Genomic DNA, 22,255 nt, shown 5'->3' on the forward strand with positions numbered 1-22,255 from the left:
AAGTGATAGGTTTCACTTAGCATGGCTTCACTAGCCTTGTTTCCATGATTGAATATTCAACAGTAGCACTTTCGCAAAGTTTGTTATTCACCAATAGTAGGTTTCACAAAGTTCTGTATTCAATATGTTAAAGTTTCACTTCACATGGGCTCACTTGCCCTCTTCACAAAGTTCACTATTCAATAATTGTAAGCTTCACTTCACACAGGCTCACCTGCCCTTTTCACAAAGTTCAGTATTCAATATGTTTAAGTTTCACTTCATACAGGCTCACCTGCCCGCTTCACAAAGCGTGGTATTCAATAATAGTGGGTTTCACTCCATATAGGCTTAATAGCCTTTCGCAGCACCCAGTATCCAAAAAGCCCTTCTGGAGCCTTACCGGGTTACTGTACTCCCCTTGGCGGCTTCCCTTCTTCTCAGGAAAACCAACTCACTGGTTCACTGATTGCTTACTTTCAGGGATGCCAGTCTCTTGCTCCATTTCCACTTTGCCAGATGCCTGCTCTCTGATTTCCCTCACACTTGGCTCTGGTAGTGTTTGTTCCACTCAGCAGGACTTCCAGTACTCTCAACAGCATCTCAGCGTCTCTACTTCTTTCCTCTTGACACAGCTCCAGCTGTATTGCTCAAACTTCTCGTACCTGCTTCCCCTTGACACTTCTGACTTCCCACTTTTATACTCTTGTTCAATCATAATGAGTTGAAGGTGATACACAGTATCTCCAATTGCCTGACCTTGTTCAAGCCTATTAGTGTGACTTGCCTGACCTCTTTTTCTTGTTTGCAGCAACAGAATGCTACCTAAAACAGGAAATCTGCATTGCTCCTTGTTGCTTCTTCTCTTCTCAGTAACTGAAGGAAAGTAACAGGGGATAAGACTGGGACTAACAATAGCCCACAAAAGCTGTTTGGAGGGTGGATTGCAATGAAGTATCTGGGAATGTTCTAACTGTTGCAAAAAGGTATAAAAGATGTCAACTGGTGTGGGTTGTTGAGATTTGGGTTAGTTTGGTCCTATAACATCATCTAACTGTTTCCTGGATAAACTTGCTTTATGTTTGAACATGCTCTAGCTCTAGCTCTGCAAGTGGTAGGCCTGCTTGGGTTGAGGTGATTAAAGGGCCTGCCCTTACAGGTGCTAACAGAGATAATCATCTAAGAGGCCGACCGTGCAGGCTTGTAATGGCCCTGCTGTCTTGATTAATGATTCTCACTTCGCTCAGGTTGTTACCTTGGTCTGGTGGTCTGTTAGCAACAGATATGGCCCACCACTGAAGTGATATCTGAAAGCCAAGGAACCAGATTGGTAGGAACTGGAGTTTCCACTGGGTGTTATTGGATGAAGGGATACAGCAGGTGCCCAAGTAATCTATTTTGATGATGTGCCATGGATCAGGCAACCCAAACATGAAAGCTTTAGTTGGTCTTATTTCTTTTAAATAACTCTTTGCTTCCTCTTTGAAGCCAAGAAAAGTTGCTATCTTAAACTCATTGCAAACATTTAATGTTCCTAAAAGTTCTTATTCTCTGCTCTATCTGCAATTGAAGCATCACCAGACTCTTTAGTGAAAGCACAATTTTTGACAGATGTGCATTAGACTATGGCAGCACAGTCTGACATTTCGCTCCTAATGCATCTGAAATAAATCAATACCTAGGAGACGTTTGATAATTAAATGAGAGTTTTTCTGACTGCATTCATTTGTGCAATCGCCTGATAGGAACAGGAAAAAGAAGCCGCTTCTGGCGCGCACCGGTCTGCGTGATGTCTTTCTACATCATGCTGCTTTCCAAAGGATTTCCTTTGCTGTTTAACCATCTGTGGGTCTTACAGAATACAGCATCTTATTATCTATGAAGAAACTGCTCAAAGTACATCTTGCAGTAACCGTTCATAGGGAATAAGAGCATGTATTAGCCTCGGGAAGGGGCGCTTGCCAATTTGGAGGATAGATATGCTCTGTCACCAGACTGCACCACACTGCAAATCCCGCCATCTTTTTTTGTTCTGGTGTCCCGTCCCAGGTCTCCCCTGTTTCTGTTTCCTTCTACCCTCTTATATTTAGCCTCTCCTTTAATCCAACTTACCTTGCAGCCGCATCTCCGGTCCCTTGTCTCGAGCTCCATCTTGCCAGGAAAATCCCCAGCAACATAGAAAACCTAAATGTGTCTGTGAAGATTTCGATCATCCACATGGTGGGAGTGCACTCAGCTGGGCTTTATGAAAATTTGTATTAAATGGAATGATGGTAGACCAACCTCAGGAAAGTGTGTACAGCAAATCTACACACATTGTTCTATGCTCACACCATGACAAAAGCAAAGACCCATGTACTCCGGGGTGGACAGCAGCTAGAGGCACTGTCCGCCCCTGTCATATTTAGTTGGACTGTGACAGCCGAGGATTGCACAATAGCATCCCCAGGAAGGGGGAGGACTAACCTTCCCCATGCCATGGTCAGCCTGATTAACTGACAAAAGCTCAAAGAATCCACCCTGCTCTTTTTTTAGGCCCTGCAAGTGGGGGCAGTGATTAACATACTAGCAGGGGGTAATTCAAACAGGCACACACCAGATCTGGCTGCAGAAAATAACAAAGGAGGCAGGAAACCCAGCAAGCTTTCGTATGCAACTGTGTTAACCTAAAGCCAGCTCCTGCCTCTCATTATCGAGGGCAATGAACTGTCATGTCTGGGTATGCTGTTTGCAGTAGGCCACCTCGCTAGGGGGACCCCATTCAAAAGGGTGATAATGTGGTTTGCAGGAGCCAGAGAGTCTGGTCTTGCCACAGCTTCAATCGAGACCTGCCGCTTTAACAGGGACCACACAGGGAGTGCCATTAACCAGAGAGACTCTTTGAACACAACAGACAGGAAGTTGGGTGGGACTTGACAGCACAAGGGAGTGAGCCCAGAGTTGTTTCTGTTGAGAAAAGGGTTCAACCTTTTGAGTTATGGGGCACACCTTGTTCCTGTTTTCACCCCATTTACCTTTCCTGATGCAAAGCATTCTGGCTATGAACTCATACATACAGGAGATTGTTGGTAGTGACCCCAGGATAGGTTCACTAAGGTACGCTTCGCCTACAGAAATAACTATGTGGGCTAAGCCCCTCTTTTGGCAGATCATCTGAAGACTTTAACAGAAGTAACAAAGCAGAACTCAACCTTGGACCCTGGCTGAAGGTGCAGTCTGCCTTACATCTTTCGCCTGTGAAGAAAGGCCAGAATATCCAAAGAAGGAAGCAAAATCCCTTACCTAAATGTCTCGCAGGGAACAGAGGGAGATACAGAACTCAGAGGACCCTCCAGCCGCTCCAGAACTGGTACCCAGCCAGCACACAGCGTGATCTGCTAGGCTCTGCAGCAAGTTCCCTGGGTAGGACATGCCAGAAGGAAGGTCTCTGAACCTACAACCAAGGACAAGGCAGCTGCCTGCAACAAACATCAATGCTTTGGGTCATCCCCCTTAAAGTACGATACAAGCCCATTGAAGAAATTGGGAGGAGTGGCTCGATGAGCATCTGCCAACGTCCGCCTTAAAGGACATTTTTTGAGCCAGTCGAGTTTCTCAATCTGCAAACAACGGCAACGCTGACCGTTGTCATTCCCCCATCTCTGAAAGACATCTGAGACATCTCGACCAGGGATTCAGAGTCGCCGATCAGCACTGAGAGAATGATTCCTGACCCAAAGTCGCTGTGTAGGCCAGACACAGCTGTTCGTCCAGCTTTGCTTGATGAACCATCTTGCTACCTCATATCCGCAGCTGACTGCCATCTCGACCTCAGTCACAGAAGCCTGAAACTCACCCTGAAGCCGACTCAATCCTGTCGAGCACCAAGAACAACTAATGCACAAGGTACATTGTGGTTCTGTCCCCCTGGTTCTTCCCAGAAAGCCACGTTTTAAGACCCATTGCTCCCTTTGTGCTGAAGCCAAAAAACCTTAACAAACCTTTGTGGCTATTAATCATACCAAATGCCCTTCTGTCAGGATCCAGATGCATCTCTTTTCGTTCTTTGAAACCTTCTGTCCTCTGCATTCATTTACAGGGTGGGTTGTATATCGTAGTGTTATTAAACTGTCTGATTTGTTTAATAAAGCCAACCTTGAGTGGACACTCCCTTTTATCATTGGGTTATAATTGTATGTTTGCTGCTTTGCAATTAACCAACAATCACCCTTGGGCGATAAGCCTGCCATTCCGACCAAAATTGGACAAGGAGGTTTACAATTTGCTTGTTATTGCAATCTGTTGGGATCCCTTCTGCTGTATTAGAGGTGTGGGGCTGATTGATGGTTTAGAAACCGATATTCACCTCTGGAGCACTGGTGACCCGGAAGTTGATTTGTCACAGTGACTCACACCCCTGTCTATGTGCGCAGCGTCAATCATGTTTTTTTAAAAAGAAAATTGGGCTAGCACTGTGGGTGCAGATTCAATCCCCTTTTACAAAATGATATAAGTCCTCCCCTCCCCATAGGGAAGCCCTGGGTGGTTCCAGCAATAATGAACGCTTTGGGGCAGGCATGGCCCGTAATGGTAACATAGTTCTGCCTTGCGTGCTGTTCCCAATCAACCTGACCCACAACATATTAATTAATGCTGCATCGTTAGAGACACAGCACATGCATCACGCCTATTGAGCAAAGACTCTGCCTGGTCTTAGGACAGCCATGACATATATGTGGTATTTAGCCACATACATTGTCATCGTATGTGTCCTGCAAGAGTGTCACCATCGTACCATTGGGGGCATTTTCTATATGGAGGCAAGCGAGTGTCAGAGCCCCATGGCTGTGAGGGAAATCCCCTACCGTTACCCATATGGGGGGGCCACCTGGGAAGAGCATGGAGGAACAAACATGTGCAACTATTGTGGCGATGGTTCCCTTACAATGAGGCCACATTTGATATGTGTAGGTTGAAAGTGCCCTTCATCTGGAGCTCGCCAGGCAACTGTTTGCAAATGCCTAACATGAGAACCAACAGAGATCAGGCACATCCCTTAAACCTCATAGGGAGGAGGGTACATGACTGCTAGCTTTCACCACAGCTCTCTAAGTAGGACCCTCTGAAGACACATCTGGACTGCTCAATGCCCTAGAGAGCAGTCTTAGCCACACCTTTGGCAGTGGAGAGAAAAGGGGCGGTAGGTGAAAGTGGAAAGCAATTGAGTATCCTGAAACCTCATTCTTTAGCAGGAGTCAAAATTAGGGCAGCTCCACCTTCTCAAGGCTTAACCGAGCACATCCTTCATTCAGTGGACAACGCTGCGTTAACCTGTTGTTAACCTGTTGTTAACCTGTTGTTCAACAACTTGGCAGATAAGAATCACGAGACTCAGGTAGAACAATAAGTGTGCCCAGGATCACATATTATAATCAATAAGGAAGCAGGGATCAGATGTGAGGTCTGTTGGTTCAACTGTTGACATCAAGGCCCGCAAAACCTCCTGTCCCCTCAAAGAATACCTAAAACGTCAGCCATCTGAGGCAGCACGCACATTTCTCATGACCAATAAACTAGCCCCCACTGCATAACATTGTATTTAGTGGTGCACTTTAACGTGTGCCTTTCTTTAGACCCTTGCATCTGCCATTAGTCATCACAAGTTACCCATCAACGAAAGCTTTCAGGAAGGTATTTCCAACAATCAGACAATGATAAATCTCCTCCCTGCTGTCTCATGAGTCAGGAGACACCACAATGCTATCATGGGTGGTTAACAGCGCCCTATGCTTCCCACCACCCTCTTCTTCATCCGAGCAGCTTTTGGTGAAGCCATCTTGATGAATGCTTCTTAAAGATTTAATAGAGGTAAATCAGAGTTGCTGTTGGGCAGGCCTACCCAGAGACGTCATTTAAGGGTTGCCAGGGGTCACAACTGTGACCCATCAGGTCTCCCTTGCTACCCCTCTTTGTTTCTGGATTGGCTGGCTGGTTTTCTTGTTCAGGCCTCTTAAAAAAAAGTTACAAGTGTAACACTTTTATCAGTGACCCAAAATCTGCAAGAATAGAAATAACAAATGAATGTTTCTTTCTGGAATTCTATACAATAATTGCTAGACTCATTGAAGGTCTATTACAGGCACACTTCAGGGGGTGAGTCATTGATTTAGTCTGTTCTTAAACACCTCAAATTCACAATGCAGACAAAAACTTTCAAAAAGCATTTAGAGTAGAATAGGCATCCATTTCGGCCTATGTATTTTGCTTTTCACAAGTTGCAGTTAGAGCAAGTTATTTTTCTGCCGTTGTCTCTGTTACGATCATCACAAGACATTCCATCTCGGTGTCCTCGCTCACTTGACAAAATTCTTGTGCCTAAAAGCTTGTGTATAGGGTAGAACCATTTGAGCATAGCACATAAAGTGGTTCTTGATTTCATTGTGCCATAATTAATGCTTTGTTTTAATATGCCTGTCTTTCCTATCTTCCTGGCATGCTGTTCAGGATGTTTTTTTTGCATTCATCAGGGAAAGAGTGCCCAGAGTATGATATGCTGTGTGAGTGCGCTGCATTCGCCACGCGAATATACATTCTTTAATATAGTGTTATGAATCATCCCAATGATATGTATTTTGCCAACCTCTGAAGCCTGAAAAGTAGATCCACACAGGCTTGACATGTGGCCAATTCTGCACCAGACCTGCAGATGAGCTGGCCTGCTGTTCAATCTAAGTTACCAGTTTAGTGGTATCCACTACAGAGTGTAATTTTCTTTCTGACTTTGAGAACATTCAGACATGTAATTGCTTATTTTATTATAACCGGTAAGATAGCAATAGCCAGTAAGATAGCTCAGTGGGTTGAGCGCTCGTTGCTGCAATGTGTGTGTGTGATCTGCAAGTTGCAGGTTTGAATCCTGGCAAGGCCAACTCTGCCTTTCATTCTGCTGTGGTTGATAAATGAATACCAACACAGGTTGTGTGATATTTTATGTATATTTATCCTTTATAAACGCTTAAGCAGAAGTGCTATATAATAACACATCATTATCATTTGGCCTTGGACATTTGCTTGTATTCACAGTAATTTGGTAATATGGGTTTATACACACTGATACTAACCATACATATAGTGATCCTTTCTTGTATGAAATGTATATCACATTACAGGAATGTTGTAACCATATTTTTCCTAGTGTACTTAGGAACCATGCTTTGTGATGCTACTTCCTGTCTTGTCATGGGTGAAAGGTCATGGTCCATCGCTTCCTGTGATGCCACTTTAAGGTGTGGTCAAATCACATCACTTTCTGTGATGTCTTCTGAGGGCAAGGGTTATGTGATGTCACATCCGCTTCCCCAGGCAGTTTGGTAAAAATACTTCCCTGGGCCTAACCAAACTTACATTTAAGTGTGAATCGGGGGCTCAGCACCCTTTATCTGATCACCACCTGGAGATCATTACTGACCTTCTGTCAGCCAATTAGAATGCTTGAAGGGAAGACACTAACTATTGGTATTCTGAATATTATGTTTCAACTGCAGACAGGAATCAACAATGCATTTCTGGGCAAGTATTCTTTCAAGACACTCCCTCTCAGCTAGGATCTTTCATTGACTAAAACATCTAATTTAACATACCAAAGTGAAATCAAAAACACAGCAAAATGCGTTCAGTTTATTTTAAGAGTACTATTTACTTTTAAATGTTATCCTGTGCATGCTCACGTTAAACCCACTCAAGTCCCAGCTCAACCAATTGTGAAGGTAAATGCTTAAATGAAGAAGACAACATTGTTATTTAAATTCTGCATATAAACACATTTAATTTACTAACTCAGCCATCTGCCACCAAAACTCCAAACCATCTATTCCTATTGCCGCCATGTCATTATAGTCCTTGAGAGGGCCTTGTGGGAGGGGCATTTGCTTGTGATAATGACCTCTCTCTCCCACTATAAATCTACATTGACTTGATGTCCCCACAAAGGGCAGACACAGTCGTTTTAGCCATTCTCATAAAACGTCCTCCCTACACGAGGTAATCTCTGAGTCGACCTTCCTGCCAGAATTACCAGACTGCCTATTATGATTGGGTTTCAAACAGAGGCGTTGCTAGGGTGGGCGGAGGGGCCTATAGCCCAGGGTATTTTGGTTCTAGCACTGGATAAAAGCTCAGGAGCTACAATCAAAAGGCTAGCTAGCCCCCAGTCCCAACAGTCCCGACATTGGCCTAGCCCCAGATCTTTTCATGACCTAGCAACAAGCCTGTCTTCAAAGACCCAAAATATGTTCCTTGGGTTCCATCTTGTGACAGCAAATCCTAGGAAGTACTTTACGTTACTTCGAAGGAATTCTGCAGACAAAACTCATTGATTTCTTTTTTTGGGGTGTTCCCCCAATACCCCCTTTTCCCAACACCACTCACCCTTCCCCTACCCTACCCCTTTTACCCCCCTTTCCACCCACCCATATATATTTCGAAGTGAAGGACTTCGATAGAATTCCTGTTGTCGTACCGTTTCTTGTTGGGATACGGTGGTCAAGAATCCTACAATGGCTTTGAAATCCCCTCTTATCAGATGGCCTTCTTAGTCTATGTATATTACTAACCCCTAGCAAGGGTGGAATGGCAGCCAAAGAGGCCCCGGAAACAATGTTCAAAGTGGCCCCACAATACACATTTTCAGGAAGCCCACCCCTCATCCTATGAGAGAAATTGGAAATAAAATAGGTTACCACACAAAAGAGGCCCAGGGAGCAGGATCCCCCGCCACCCTCTAGAAAACCTCCAGAGTTCCCTATCTGCCAGTCCCTGACCCCATACCACTGCTTTCTTTGACTTGAGCCCCTGCAGCTGCCCCTCGGGTCTGCATCAATTTCTTGACCTACTTACTGCATGACCATGGTTGTCAATTAATGTTAGCATTATCAGGTGTCGTTTCAGGTGTGTTTACCTACCAATGCAAATCTATGCATTTATAATCCATCAAGCAGTGTTAAAGGCGCATTGAGTAGGCTGTTTTGGAAATTACCATGAATGGCAACAGGATGCAGCGAGAAGGCAGCGGCAGCTGGAGCGCGCAGAGCCACCACTCAGAGTTTAGGAGTGGTTGTTCAAGGAGATAGAGAAAATACGAACACCTGGGTTGGATTATATGACGTGTTGCACTGCCAAAAATGGGGTATACCACCCGGCTTCTGGTCCTAGAAAATATATTTGTTCTTAAAATGTCCTCTGCAAAATTATTGTAACATGGAAAAAGTTACCACCGCCCAAACATTTTGAACCATGAAAAATATTGATGCAAACAATAACACCGTCATGACTGACTTGAGGAGTTCTCCATGGACTGGCGGTTCCTCACATCTAGAACACAGCGGCACATTCCGCGTGGGCAGACCCGACGAAAGACGTTAGGTACACGATTTGCCGACAACCGTACAACCCTGGGTTCAGAGCTCACTGTTCTCACTGCTTCATGGATCCAATGGCATCTTGGGTGCACGGCTCTCCATGGGTGCACGGTCCTTTCAAGGACAACATCTGCCATCATGGTTATGGTGACATTGCTTTGGAGCCATGAGCATTTGCTAGAATGTTGATTTCTTTCATTTGTGGCTGACCTCTTGCTGGAGAAGGTTCAGCCTTGGTAGAAGCTGATGATGAGTGGGAAGGTCTCTTAGGGGAGGGTGGAAGCACAGAAGGGAACATTGTGGTTTGCCAGCTTTCCTTGCATGAGTGCTGCCCCTGCAGTGTGCCAGCACCTTATAGCAGCATGCGCCTGGCTGTGGAAGGAACACAGGAATGGCCCACAAGAAAGTGTTTCTAAAAGGGCCAGACTCAATGGAAAATAGGACCAATTACTGCAATAAAGAGGTATTGATCACTAGAGCGCTGTATGTCTGTGAAAGCGACTTCAAAGCTTTTTGGGGCAGCACGAGCATGTTCAGAAACGATGCTACTGCTAGAGTCCTCACACCCTACTAGCTGTCCCCAGAGAGTGACGCGAGGGGCGGGGGTACAGCTCACAGGATCACCAATGGTACATTTTGGGGCGAGTACACAGCGCCACATAGAATACTTGTGAATTATAGAATGTTTCTGGGGTGATGATGTTAGCTGCGGCAGGCTTTGCATCCAAGATGTTCACTGGCCGGGGAGAACTCTTTCGTACTCTCAGGGTCAATAACAGGGTGTTCCACGTGGAGGTTCGAGTAGGTGGCGTCTCTCATTCATAATTCTATTTGGATTTTCCTTGTCAGACTGATAAAGGTAATTCCAACAACAGCGCCCCTGTGGCTAACGGCCTGCACTCCACCACCTACACCTATTTAGTTATTTATTTGTATTTATTGGGTATTTTTTAATGTGCCTATACACAAGTGTTTCAAGGTGCAACAAGATAAGAGGCGGGGGCAGGGATGAGAAAACAGAAACGGTCCTATTAGGCCTTGTGACATTCGGATTGTGCAAGTGCCTTACATCATCCACAAGGCTGTCTGGGGCCCGGGACCTGTATACATCCTGCCTTCCCTTCCTTAAATACCACCCGGCCAGAGAACCTTCTGTCTTCTGACTCCAGCTCTCTGCAGGTCAAACGTTTCTTCAAGCAGAGAGTGGGAGGTAGATCCCTTTCCTCGGATGCTTCCTCCCTCTGGAACGGCCTCCCTGCCCTCTCAGACTTTAGCTGGATTTTCTTAAGTTCTGAAAACTCCTCAAGACTTTCCTCTTCTCCTCTTCCTTCTCTCTCCCCCTGCAGTGCTAACTCTCCCTCTGCCCCTGCAACTGGTCATACCTTCAGAGTCATACAGGGGCCAGACCAGCCCGTACCAGTCCCCGCAGTATCCCTTGCCAGCACTTTCGATCAAGTTCCCTTTCCCAGACTAGCCCATCTCAGTCCTCCCTGTCCACTGCTCTCATCCTCCCATCCCCCCTCTTCCCCAGGCACTTTCGGCCTTGGGCCTCCAAGCACTTGCTCACCCCTTCCCTTGGGCCCCCCACTGCTGCACTTCTCCCTATATTCCCTTGGTCCCCTGCACTTACCACCTTGTCATGCACTTGCACGGTAGGTTTGTCACAAGTCCAATATAACAGTTTTCTGTTTTTCTCCCATGTCCCCCCCCCATCTTGTCTTGTGGTGCCAGGAAACACGTGTGTATAGGCGCCATGCAAATGTTCAATAACATAAATAAAACATAGAAGTGCAGGGGGGGAGGGGGAGGGGAGGAGGGGAGGTTCCGGAAGGGTTAAGGGAGTGCCTGAGTAGGCCAAGGTGCAAGAGCCCTTGCATTTCAGAGAGGCCAGGTCGGAGTCATACCAGGAGTTGCACTTGGAGGCAGGTTTCATGCAAATCCTCATGACAGGATCAAGGATGTCCAGAGTGTTGGAGATGGTGAGTTGAAGGTTAGTAAAGGCACTGTCAGAGTGTCAATGGCAGGAGTAGGAGTGGGAGAGAAGGTGGCAGCAAAAGCAACAATTGACACTCGCTTAATGGGTCAATTTATGATGGAGAAGGAGACTGGCAATGTGGGCTGGGGCTTCGCTGTGGGACCTGGTAAGTCCAGGTGAGAGGACAGGAGAGAATGATCAGACCAGGAGAGAGGAGTACTGGAGATGGGGATGTCTGCAGAGAAGACAGCATCCAAGGTGTTTCCGACTAAGTGCGTCAGACCGGAGGGAAGAATGGAGAGGGAAAGAAAGTCAGAGAGTTTGCAGAATAGTCCAGAGGCTGGGTCAGGAGAGTTGAGGTGAATATTAAAGTCTCAGAGGAGGAGAATCTTGGGTTTAGAGGTCAAGAGAGAAGAAGTGAGATCAGCCCACTCTGAGAGGAAGAGGGTGACCTGGCCAGGGGGCCTTTAGATGGTTGCCAGAGTCAGAGAGAGGACAGGAGAGACACTAAGCCTGCAGATGAGGCATTCAAAGAGGAGTGGGCCTGAGTAGGTATGATATTATCAGGGGCCCACTCAGGGAAGATCAGGGCCTCCCGGCCCCCAGACCGTTTAGGCCTGGGCTTAGAGAGGATATTGTAGCCCTTAGGAAGGAGAGTGTGAAACTTGTGACAAAGCTGGCAGTTAACCACATCTTGGTGAGAGCGAGGATGTGAAGGTCTTCAAGGAGGTGGCAGATGTCAGAGGAGTTTTTGATGCAGAGCAAGAGTTGAGGGTAGCTAAGTAGAGCAGGTTGCCACTTTTGAAGGTCTTCGGAGGAGGGGTACAGGAGTGTGGTACACCCATCCGAGGTGGCAGAGGGGCCAGAGCAGAGGCAGAAGGAGGAGAGGCAGGAGAAGGGAGGAAATTGATGATAGCTAGTAGACACCTATCAAGGAGCAGGTTGGGCTGGGAGCCCTGGACCATGACAGTGTCATTTAGGTAGAGATGAATGATGGCCCTAGAGGAGAGGAAGGATGCCAAAGGTATTTACCAGCAGGTGCCACCATTAATGGGAGAGGAAGAAAAAGGGGAGAGCACTGGGACCATATGGGAATCCAAAGGTCAGGAGAGTGGACGGGAAAGAGGATGTCGGTGAAAGAATGCCTAGAAGAAGCATTGCCATAGGTGTGAGCAATGGGAAAGCCTGGATTGGAGACCAGGAGATCTTTCTTGAACTTTCTTCCTGCCAGACCTCGAGAAAATGGATAGGATAGGAGATAGAATAGCAGTAAGAGAATATAAGTGAGATAGAGAACACCATTTAGGGATGGATTAAAGAGGGAAAGGGATGAGAGAGGGTAAGAGGGAGAAATTACAGTGCATGAAACCGGACTACACCGACCAGTAAGAAACATCGAGAATCAAGTGTACAGGAGGGGGGAAGAAAAGACCTAGGTTACATCAGAAAAGCAGGACACCTAGAAGCAAGTTATCAGTATAGAAGGAAAATCCAAGATAGAGGGATAGAGGGAAAAGCCTACATTTTAAACAGAAGAGCAAATGTAAAAACACACAGATTCGATGTTCTTAGAGAGCGAGGGGGAAAGCCTACTTTATAAACACAACAGCAAATGTAAAAACACACAAACACACAGATTCGACTTTCCAGGAAAGAGAGGAACAGGACAACTTTATAAACACAACAGCAGAAGTAAAAACACAAAGATTCGACTTTCCAAGAAAGAGGGAAAAGGGTCTACTTTGTAAACAGCACAGCAAATGTAAAAAAAACAAAGATTCAACTTTCCTAGAAAGAGGGGAACATGTATACTTTGTAAACAGCACAGCAAATGTAACAACAATTTGACTTTCATGCAAGAGGGTAAGCCCCCAATGGCTAAGTAACCCAGTTCACCAACAGAAATGGATAGCAACTGTGACATGCAGCAGACTGCAAACCTAGCAAATAGAAGTAATACGAGAGCAGGGACAGATAAATAGGGAGCAGTAATGAATGTTCCCCCAGGCGTACCGTCCTCACCTTGTCAGTCGCTGCTGGTTGACGACTGAACTTTCTGCTCCCACAGCGAACACTGGTGAACACAATCTGGATCTGCTACTGTGGGAGACGCCTTTTGCCTCAGGGCTCTTAGCCACAGGGGGCTGCAATGGGCAGTCGCTGCCCTGAGGACTTCAGTGAATAGGGCCATGGGTCCAATCAGGGGTCAGGGCTGGGGAGAGATGAGGGAGGGAAGGAGGATCTACAGCAACCAAGAAGCCAAGCAGTCAGACAGGCCTCTATGACTATACGTAGCCTGATTGAGGGATTACTTTGGTTAAATGGTCATCAACTCCATGAAGTCCCTGGTCACCCACTCTAACTGTTTCTTAAGCCTTATTCAATAGTAATCTTTTTTAGGCTCATCGTAGCATTGCCTGGGAAGGCAAACTCAGAATATTGGACGAGGATTCCAATACCTTGTAGTCTGTACTATGGTCAGGCAGTACAAACTATTGGCTATGTTAATGCTTATCATAATGGCATATACTATTGCTGATATAAGATCACCCCTCAATAACAACACTCATGCCGTGAAGGACACGTAACCCCTGCAGATCGAGATTCTGCCATCTTCCCCACATCCCTTATCTGATTCACTGATCTACCTGCTCAGTGGGTGGCGCCAACAGATAATCACAAGAAAGCACATGAGCACTTGATTGCAGTCACTCAAGATCCTTCCCGCAGTTTGTGCATATCCACCCGAAATATCTTGGAGCGCTGGACTATAACGTTTTTAAATATATATATTTTTTAATGCCCCAACATCTGGATAAAGTCTCCCCTATGTAGACCTATCCTATCGTCTCTATTCGCTTGGACCAGAGTGTCTAAAAAGGATGGGTAATCTACGGTGTTGAAGGCTGCAGACAGATCAAGCAACACCATGCAGTCTTCCTGGACATCAAACAAGATACTCAAGGCCTCATCCCAGATGTTAACCAAGACAGTTTCCGTCACATGACTATGGGACTCACACCAGAATAGTGGCAGCACAGGAAGTGATTGCCTGCAACTGGGACACCAATGTTTTCTCCTGGATCTTATTTAACATGTAATTTGTAATTAGTAATTTGCATGTACAATGCATCACGGACACAATAAACTGCATTAAGGCCCGGGAAACACTACAGGCCAATGTTATTCGATGATTGCTCCCTACTGGTCATGTAGATATCTTATCAAAACCACCAAGCCTTCATAGCTTTGCGGTATAGAAGAAGATTATCCATTTTATGGATGGTCTGGGGTGGAGGGGGATTTCAAAATATTGGAGCGGCTCGGAAAACCCGCGGTTCCCTCTGTGCAAACACTTTGAACAGGGATTGCCAACAGCATCTTATCTTTAGAGCACAGGAATCTCAATGAGGTATATCTATGAATTGTATTTTGAAGGTATGATGGAGCTGATCCAGGCAAACCTTTAAACATCAGGCTGTGGACCATAAAACCAATCCACCTCTGCACTGGAAAGCAGTGAAGGGCACGATGAAAAGCAGCAATGGATTCTTGACGAGGAAGTTGGCAGGTTAAACAAATTGCTGCATTTGAACTCTTTGCAAATGCTTAATCTGGTAGTCTAGAATGCCTACATATGGTGAGTTGCAATAGTCAATTTTTGAGTTGATTGAAGGGCCATCCACACCTATAAGTAATCAGACTCAATAAAGGTAGAAGCTCTTCATAGCAGCCGGAGTTTGTAGAAAGAGGCTTTCACCAATTGGTCGATTTACTCGTCCAGACTAAGGTCTCACAGTCAGTAAAAACAGAGATGTTTTACTTTGGGTGCGTACTTCATTGGTTCAGAGGTGGGTAGTTTGTCTGGTTTTCGACATTTGTTTTTGGGCCGCTATCAAATGACTTCAGACTTATTTGGATTAAGCTGCAGAGCCGTATTGAACAACCATGTTTCCCAAAAAATTGTCAAAACATTAATCCAGTATTAAGATCAGCAAGTTTGATATATATTTGTATATCGTCTGCAGAAGCGTGGTAACCAAGCTTGTATTTTTCAAAGACATCGTAAAGGGGTGTCATGTATAGATTAATTAAAAGTGGGGAAAGAGGAGAACACTAGGGAACTCCTCATGGCAGGAGTTGTTTGGAGGACAAATAAGGTCCAAGTTGAAGCTGTTCGGTCTTATATATTAAAATGTATTGGAGACATATAGACACTGACTTTGAAATCTGTCCATACTTCTCCAAACAGTGAAATATAATGCTGTGATCCATCATACTGAGGGTGGCCGACAGGTCCAACATAACCAACATGGCAAAGTCGCCTTCATTGGCTTGTTCTAAAATGTCTTCCCAAAACGTGAATAAGGCCGTCTCTGTGCCGTGCTTAGGGCGAAAGCTTGATTGAAGCACATTTAGCATGGATTTGGCTTCAATAAAAGCTTCTAACTGAGCTAAAACCACTTCCTCTCGTATATTAATGAGCCAGGCCAAATCTTTCACCGGTCGACAATTACTTAGTGTAAAAGGGTCGAATGATGGCTTTTTTAAATCACGGCTGAAATGATGGCTGTGCTGAAGTGTGCATAATTGTGGAGATTGTATCATGGCATTTTTTTTAGGAGAGATGTTAGTCTGCTATTTTCAGGAAATGGGACCACTCCCTCCTAGTAACGAACTGACACGTTTCCAAACAACTGGGGATGTGAGTCAGAGAATATGCTTAACAGACACTGTGGGACTGGGACCAGAGATGAATTGGTGGGCTTTAAAACATGCCGAAGGCAGCACATTTCTACAATGCCACGAGTGGAGTATAGCGGACCGGGGATACAGAGGAGAATTACTGCCTGACCCGGTATCTACTTGAAGGACCTTGCGCTTGGCATCCATCTTTGCTGTCAGTCAGCAGGAACCATTGTCTTACGTTCATATGTTTTCTCTAAAGTGATACTTGTAAATAGTCCTTTGGTTGCAGAGGTGGTCGAGTCCTTCTTTGGAGGGGGCCGCTTCACCTGCAATCAAGGAGATGATTAATTTCTATCAGTGGCATTTGATTCGGTCGCTCCAATATAATGTTTGGCCTTGGTGCATAGCTTTCATTTGGACTGGAATACTCACATCCTACAGAATTTTGTCAGTTGAGTACTTTTGCGTGCCCTACCTCACGCCTTCTTTCCTGTTTTTCTCCAACAGACTTGTTGCTACGAGAAAATATCAGGCAGGTGATGTGTCTGAAAAATGTTGGCACTATACTAACCAGTTCTAAGTCTTTAATTGCCTATTGCACAATCCCTGCTTCACTGAATGAATTACAACTTGGACAGTTGACCTTCCATAAAACAATTCGGACAGTGGAGCCATACATGATCTCATATAGGCATCTGGGTGACTCTTGATGTGTCAAGGCTGATTCTGTTCCTGGGCTTGCAACCTGTGACTCTCGGGGCGTTTTGGACTACAACTCACATGGTCCCTCCTTATTAGCTATTCTGACTGGGGCTGGTGGGAGTTGTAGTCCAACAAATTTGGAGAAACAAAGATGTCAGAAAACCGGACGCAACAGAGGGATGGGTCCATCAAATCAGCCTGTTTCATTCACTGTTGGGACACTCTACAGCATTTCTTTTAGGATGGTTTCCAAAGTACCACAGTTGGATCAGCAAGACCCGCATTCCATCCCAAACGCAAACACAAGAAAAGTAAGGGCCTTTGTTGACGCTGACATTGCAACACTTCACACTCACACAACACTAACAGCAAAGGCTGCTTCTCACCTCCCGATTACACTTCAAATGGTTGCGTAGAAGCCGCAAACCCATCCACACTGGAGAACGTAGTAAATAACTGTTCCCATGTAAATGAACTGTCCTACTAGATGTGATGCACTTGACATGTATGGAAGGGCTAGACTTGCCCCTAGGTTGCCTTTAGATCAACGTGTGCAATCGACATTCCAACTACTGAGGGGGCCATGGGAGGAGGAAGGGAGTCACATTTAAAGTATGCCCTTGCTGTGGCCACTGCCTGTTGGCACAGGAGACGTCTTTGCTCCTGGAAGCCCCTGGTGACCAGTGTAATGCTGGTGTTCTGGGCACCTTGAGCAAGTCAAGGACCACAGATGTGCTGTTGTGTTTAAAAGAAGGTAATTAATGAAATTATTCCATTTTAACAAGCCTCTGCTTTATTGACCGTCAAAATGGATGAACAAAAATCCTTTTAAGGGGCACATGAAGAATCTGTTTTTTAGCCTAAGCTGCTCCTGTTGAACATATGCCAAAGAATGCTCAGAACCTCCAACCAAAAATGGCATGCACTAAGAAATCAGGTATAACTTAGGGTTTGGTAATAGACACACTAGTCGCCCTTTTTAATTGTTTGTTTGCATGTCACAGTGGTGTGACCCTGTCATACTTAAGTGCTGGGTGCTCCAGGCACTAATCTATATATGGGGGCCGTCAGCACATCTTTTGCAACGCCGCACAGCCCCCATGAAATGCATAGGTCCCCAATGAAAACGAGGAGACCTGTACACTTCTAAAACTAAAGCAAATGAAAACAGCACATCCTCTGCACTCTTTGCATTGATTTAGTTTTTGAGAATCTGCTCTACTCTTTGGAAAAGGTGCACAAGGTGAGCACTATGTGGCCGGGTTACTCGTTACCCTGTAATGCATTGCCCTTACAGTGGAACAACACTGGTGTGAACTGCTGCTGCCCAACTTCAAACAACGATTGAAATTGATTTGTTTTTGCCCACGTCACAATGACGAGCCCTTTAAAGGCCCGGCATTGTGATGTGTGCTTCCTGCATCCACATGCTGGGATATGGGTGGCTGGGAGCAGGTAATAATATGCTAGAAGGCTGTCCAACACATTATTTGGGCTGCTGCACAGCTCCCCTCAAATGTGCGGGTAACCTTTCAGAAAAAGGTGACTGGTGCCTTCCTCAAGTCTCAAACTACTTAAAAAAAAAAACATCACAATCTCTGTGCATTTTTAATTTGCTGTATTTTTTTAGATTAAGCCCTAAGTCTTTACTAGGACAACTTTGAATGTGTATGAGTGCCCTGATCTGATCTGCTAAATCACTTACCCTGATCTGCCTAGGAACTGATGCAATGAACAACTTCAGACGGGTGGGTGCGGTATCAACCATGTTTGGCTAGACTTGCTCTAGTCCCCTGCAGATATGCACTAGGCTCTCCAATCTGAGGAGCTCTCGAGCCCTCACAGCTCCCGGAAGGGACACTAATGCGATACAATTCCACACTTCAAACCATAAACTATGACTGGATTACCCACCCACCAGCCGCAAACTATTACCCGGAACGCGGAAAATGGGCCCCCCATCCCTTTTCACCGAGCTTGTGAAGCAGACTGACTCTGTGCCACATCTTGGGAAGATGCTATGAAACAGGCAAGGCATCAGTCATAGAATTTCCCTTGGAGAACCAATGCTCCTCCTAGAATAGACGTGGTCAGCTCAACGAACAGTGGAAGGAAAACAGAAACAGGGGTCTCCAAACAAGCCGCACAGACACTCACACATACCAACATGCTCACTCTCTCCTCAACACCACCAAACAATAGAATGCAGCTATACCACACAAAACAAATCAGCCTAACTGCACACATATCATACACAAGCGCCACCACTGCCATAATGCAGACCCCGAGGTCAACAGCCTTGCTGCGTACATTCTACTGACCTTCCCAGCCACCGCACCACGCCTAGCATTAGAATGCAGGTACACACTGCACTGGCTGCACACGCACTGAGTGCACCCAAGCATTCTGTACTACCCTACTCTCTCTGCTGACCTGGACTACGGTCCCCGAGGGTGTCCAACTCACAGCGCTTTGAGAACATGCCAATGGTACATAAGGTACTATACAAATGCACAATAACATAACATACAATTAGGATGTGTTTTTGTAGTCATGTACCTATTTCCCATTCGCACAGCTACCTGACACACACACACACACACACACGCGCGCACGCACGCACGCACGCACGCACGCACGCACACACACACACACACACACAGACAGACACACACACACACACACACACACTCTCGTGCATAATGGCCACCTTTGCTTGTCATCCATCTTGCCACTGTGAAAGAGTGCTCACACGTACCAATATTTATGAGTACCAATTTCAATTGGGTAATAATTGTATATACAATTTTTCCATGTAAAGCACTTTGGATAAAAGCGCTTTATAAAAAACAAAGGCTTTATTATTATTATTATTATTACTTTGGTGTGAGTTACAACTTTTTCAAGGTGACTCAGTTACAGTCTTTGTACATCAGCATCCTGATTTTACTGCAAAGTCTCAGATTCTACCGTATAGTGAGTACTTTCACCTCTTGATATGTCCTGCGAGGCAGTAGAATCTCCAGGAGTCTTCCTTCCTGACTTCTTCTTTTTTTTAGAAAAGGCTCTCCTTGATGAAAAATGGACGATCCCTCCCAGTAGCCACAGTGTTTAACTGTTACAGCAAGCAGGGCACTGGGGCCACTAAGAGGTAAGTCCTGTAACTGGGGGGAAAGCAGAAGCAGAAAAAAACCCAAGATGTTGTGGATTGTTCTTGTAGGTTCAGTATCAAATTGCTTTTGGTTTGCAGAGAGCTATTCAGTTCAGTTTCTGTACTTCCCAGGAATTGCAGGAAGGTATTCAAGGAAGACGTATCAGGACACTGAGGGCCTCATTACGACATTGGCTGCCACCAAAACCGGGTCCGGGTTCCCTGAATGGGGAATTATCGGGGCATTCCAAGTTTGGAGGGCTCGGTAATTCCTCTTTCAGCGAACCCGGGCCCGGACCTTCCCCATTCCCATTTGAGCTCCCCTAGGGCTTAATGGGAATGGGTGCAGGGAGCTAACAACGGGCCAATTACCACCGGCCCGTTGTTAGCTCTCTGGACCCCTCGCGGGACCCGGTAAGGACGCCTGGTTTTACGCCTGGGTCCCGCGAGGGAACCTCGTAATCAGGCGGAATGGCTTTAATGGGTCCGCCTCCATTAGTGCCACCCATTAACCCATTCTGCCAGGGTCGTAATGAGGCCCTGAGACAAGTAAGGCGCAAAGGTAGGAACCAGGAAGGAACAGGTAGAGCCTTCAGGGTCAGGGAGAACATTTAGGTCTGACAGTTTCACAGCAGCGCAGACGGAGCAGCAAAAGGCAGGGAACAAGGAGCAGAAGGCGAGCACTGGAAAATGCGATTGCGGCCAAGCAGAGCAGACAATGCGATCACAGCAAAGCAGGAAGAGCAATGTGATTGCATCAAGCAGAACAAACAATGAGGACACAGGGATATGGAGACGAAGGTTGGAAAGGACAGAGGTTGGAAACCTTGAGAAAACACCAGCGTCTTACCTAAAGGAGACTGCTACGTTGCAGCGTTCTGTTCGTTGTGAGTTCAGAAGTGAAATAGGATGGTGCGAGTCATCTTGCCAGAAGACTAGACCGGCTCTGCAACGTTGTGAGAATAATGTGATGGAAACAGTGCGTGCAGCCATTTCCATCGTCTCCACATGGAATAGCGTGGCGGTATTACAGTATGCCCCTTCTTTCGCCAGGGTGTTGGACCTGGTTTCCATGGAAATCACAAATTATATGATCAGAGTAATCTGGGGGTGGAAAAATGAGAAGATAGTTCCCAAGAATGTTCAGCAGCAGAGTAGCCTTTCCAATGAATAAGGCATTGCAATGTGCCATCATAATAACGAGGATCACATATTTTGGAGACTTCATGTTCCTCAGGATCTGTAGGAGTTGGAGGTGCTTGTGAACGTTTCTGTCTTGAGAAGGAACTGGCATGCAGTGTGTGAGCACAGATGAGTAAAAGATAGGATGGATTATTTTCCAAGCTGTTGGTAATTGTAACCTGAAAGCAACGAGATTCACAAGGTCCTTGATTGTAAACAGCCGCACATAACAGGATGATCGTTTACAAGAACGGATCCATCTTGGTAGGAATGTGATGGATATCCAGACCCACGCAGGATCAATCTTGTTTTCTGTGCTCGTCCACGTATTGCTTATTTGTTTTCTTGCTCGTTTCAACCTTTTGATATGCCAGTCTATGATTTTTTGCAATAGAATACTGGAGACAGGGAACTGATGGTACTGTTTTGGAAGGAAGGAAAGTAGCAGGCAAGGAACGAGGATGTATACTGGTTAGACAAAAGAAAGGACTCATTTTGGTAGCAGAATGTACTGTTTTGGAATAGGCAAACTCAGCAGTGGATAGCAGGTCAACTCAATCATATTGACTAAAAGAGGTGAAACAGTGTAGATATTGCTCTATGGTATGGTTGTCTCTTTGTCTGACCATTAGTTTTAGGGTGGTACCCAAAGAGAGAGCTCATTCAATGCCAAGTTGCTTGCATAATATTGCCCAAAAACGTGAGGAATATTGAGACCCTCTGTTTGACAGACACAATGGTATCAGGGAGTCCGTGAAGCCTGAGGATCTCGCTCAAGACGATGGTAGCCATTTGAGGTGCAGAATGAAGTCTGGTGAGAGGGGTAACGTGTTATTTTGCTGAAAGAAACAATAGTGACCATAATAGCGGTACAATTCTTGGATGGAGGAAGATAAACAATGAAATCTTTGGAAATGTGTAAGCATGAAGCTGTTGGCGTAGCACCTTTTTGAAGGGTACCCAAAGGTTTACTTATGGAATACTTTCCTTGGTTACATATAGGACACATTGAAACATATGAGCGGACATCCTTCTTAAGGGTGGGCCACCAGTAATTACATGAGACTAGTTCAGTCATGGCCGTAATGACCTTATGTCCTGCCGTCTTTGTATCATGTACCCGAGACATGATCCTTTGTTGCAAGATGGAATCTGGGATGATTATTCTTTCCCCTAGGGAAG

Source organism: Ambystoma mexicanum, chromosome 9 (genome assembly GCF_040938575.1).
Source record: "Ambystoma mexicanum isolate Mex_15411 chromosome 9, UKY_AmexF1_1, whole genome shotgun sequence".
Taxonomy (NCBI): Eukaryota; Metazoa; Chordata; class Amphibia; order Caudata; family Ambystomatidae; genus Ambystoma; species Ambystoma mexicanum.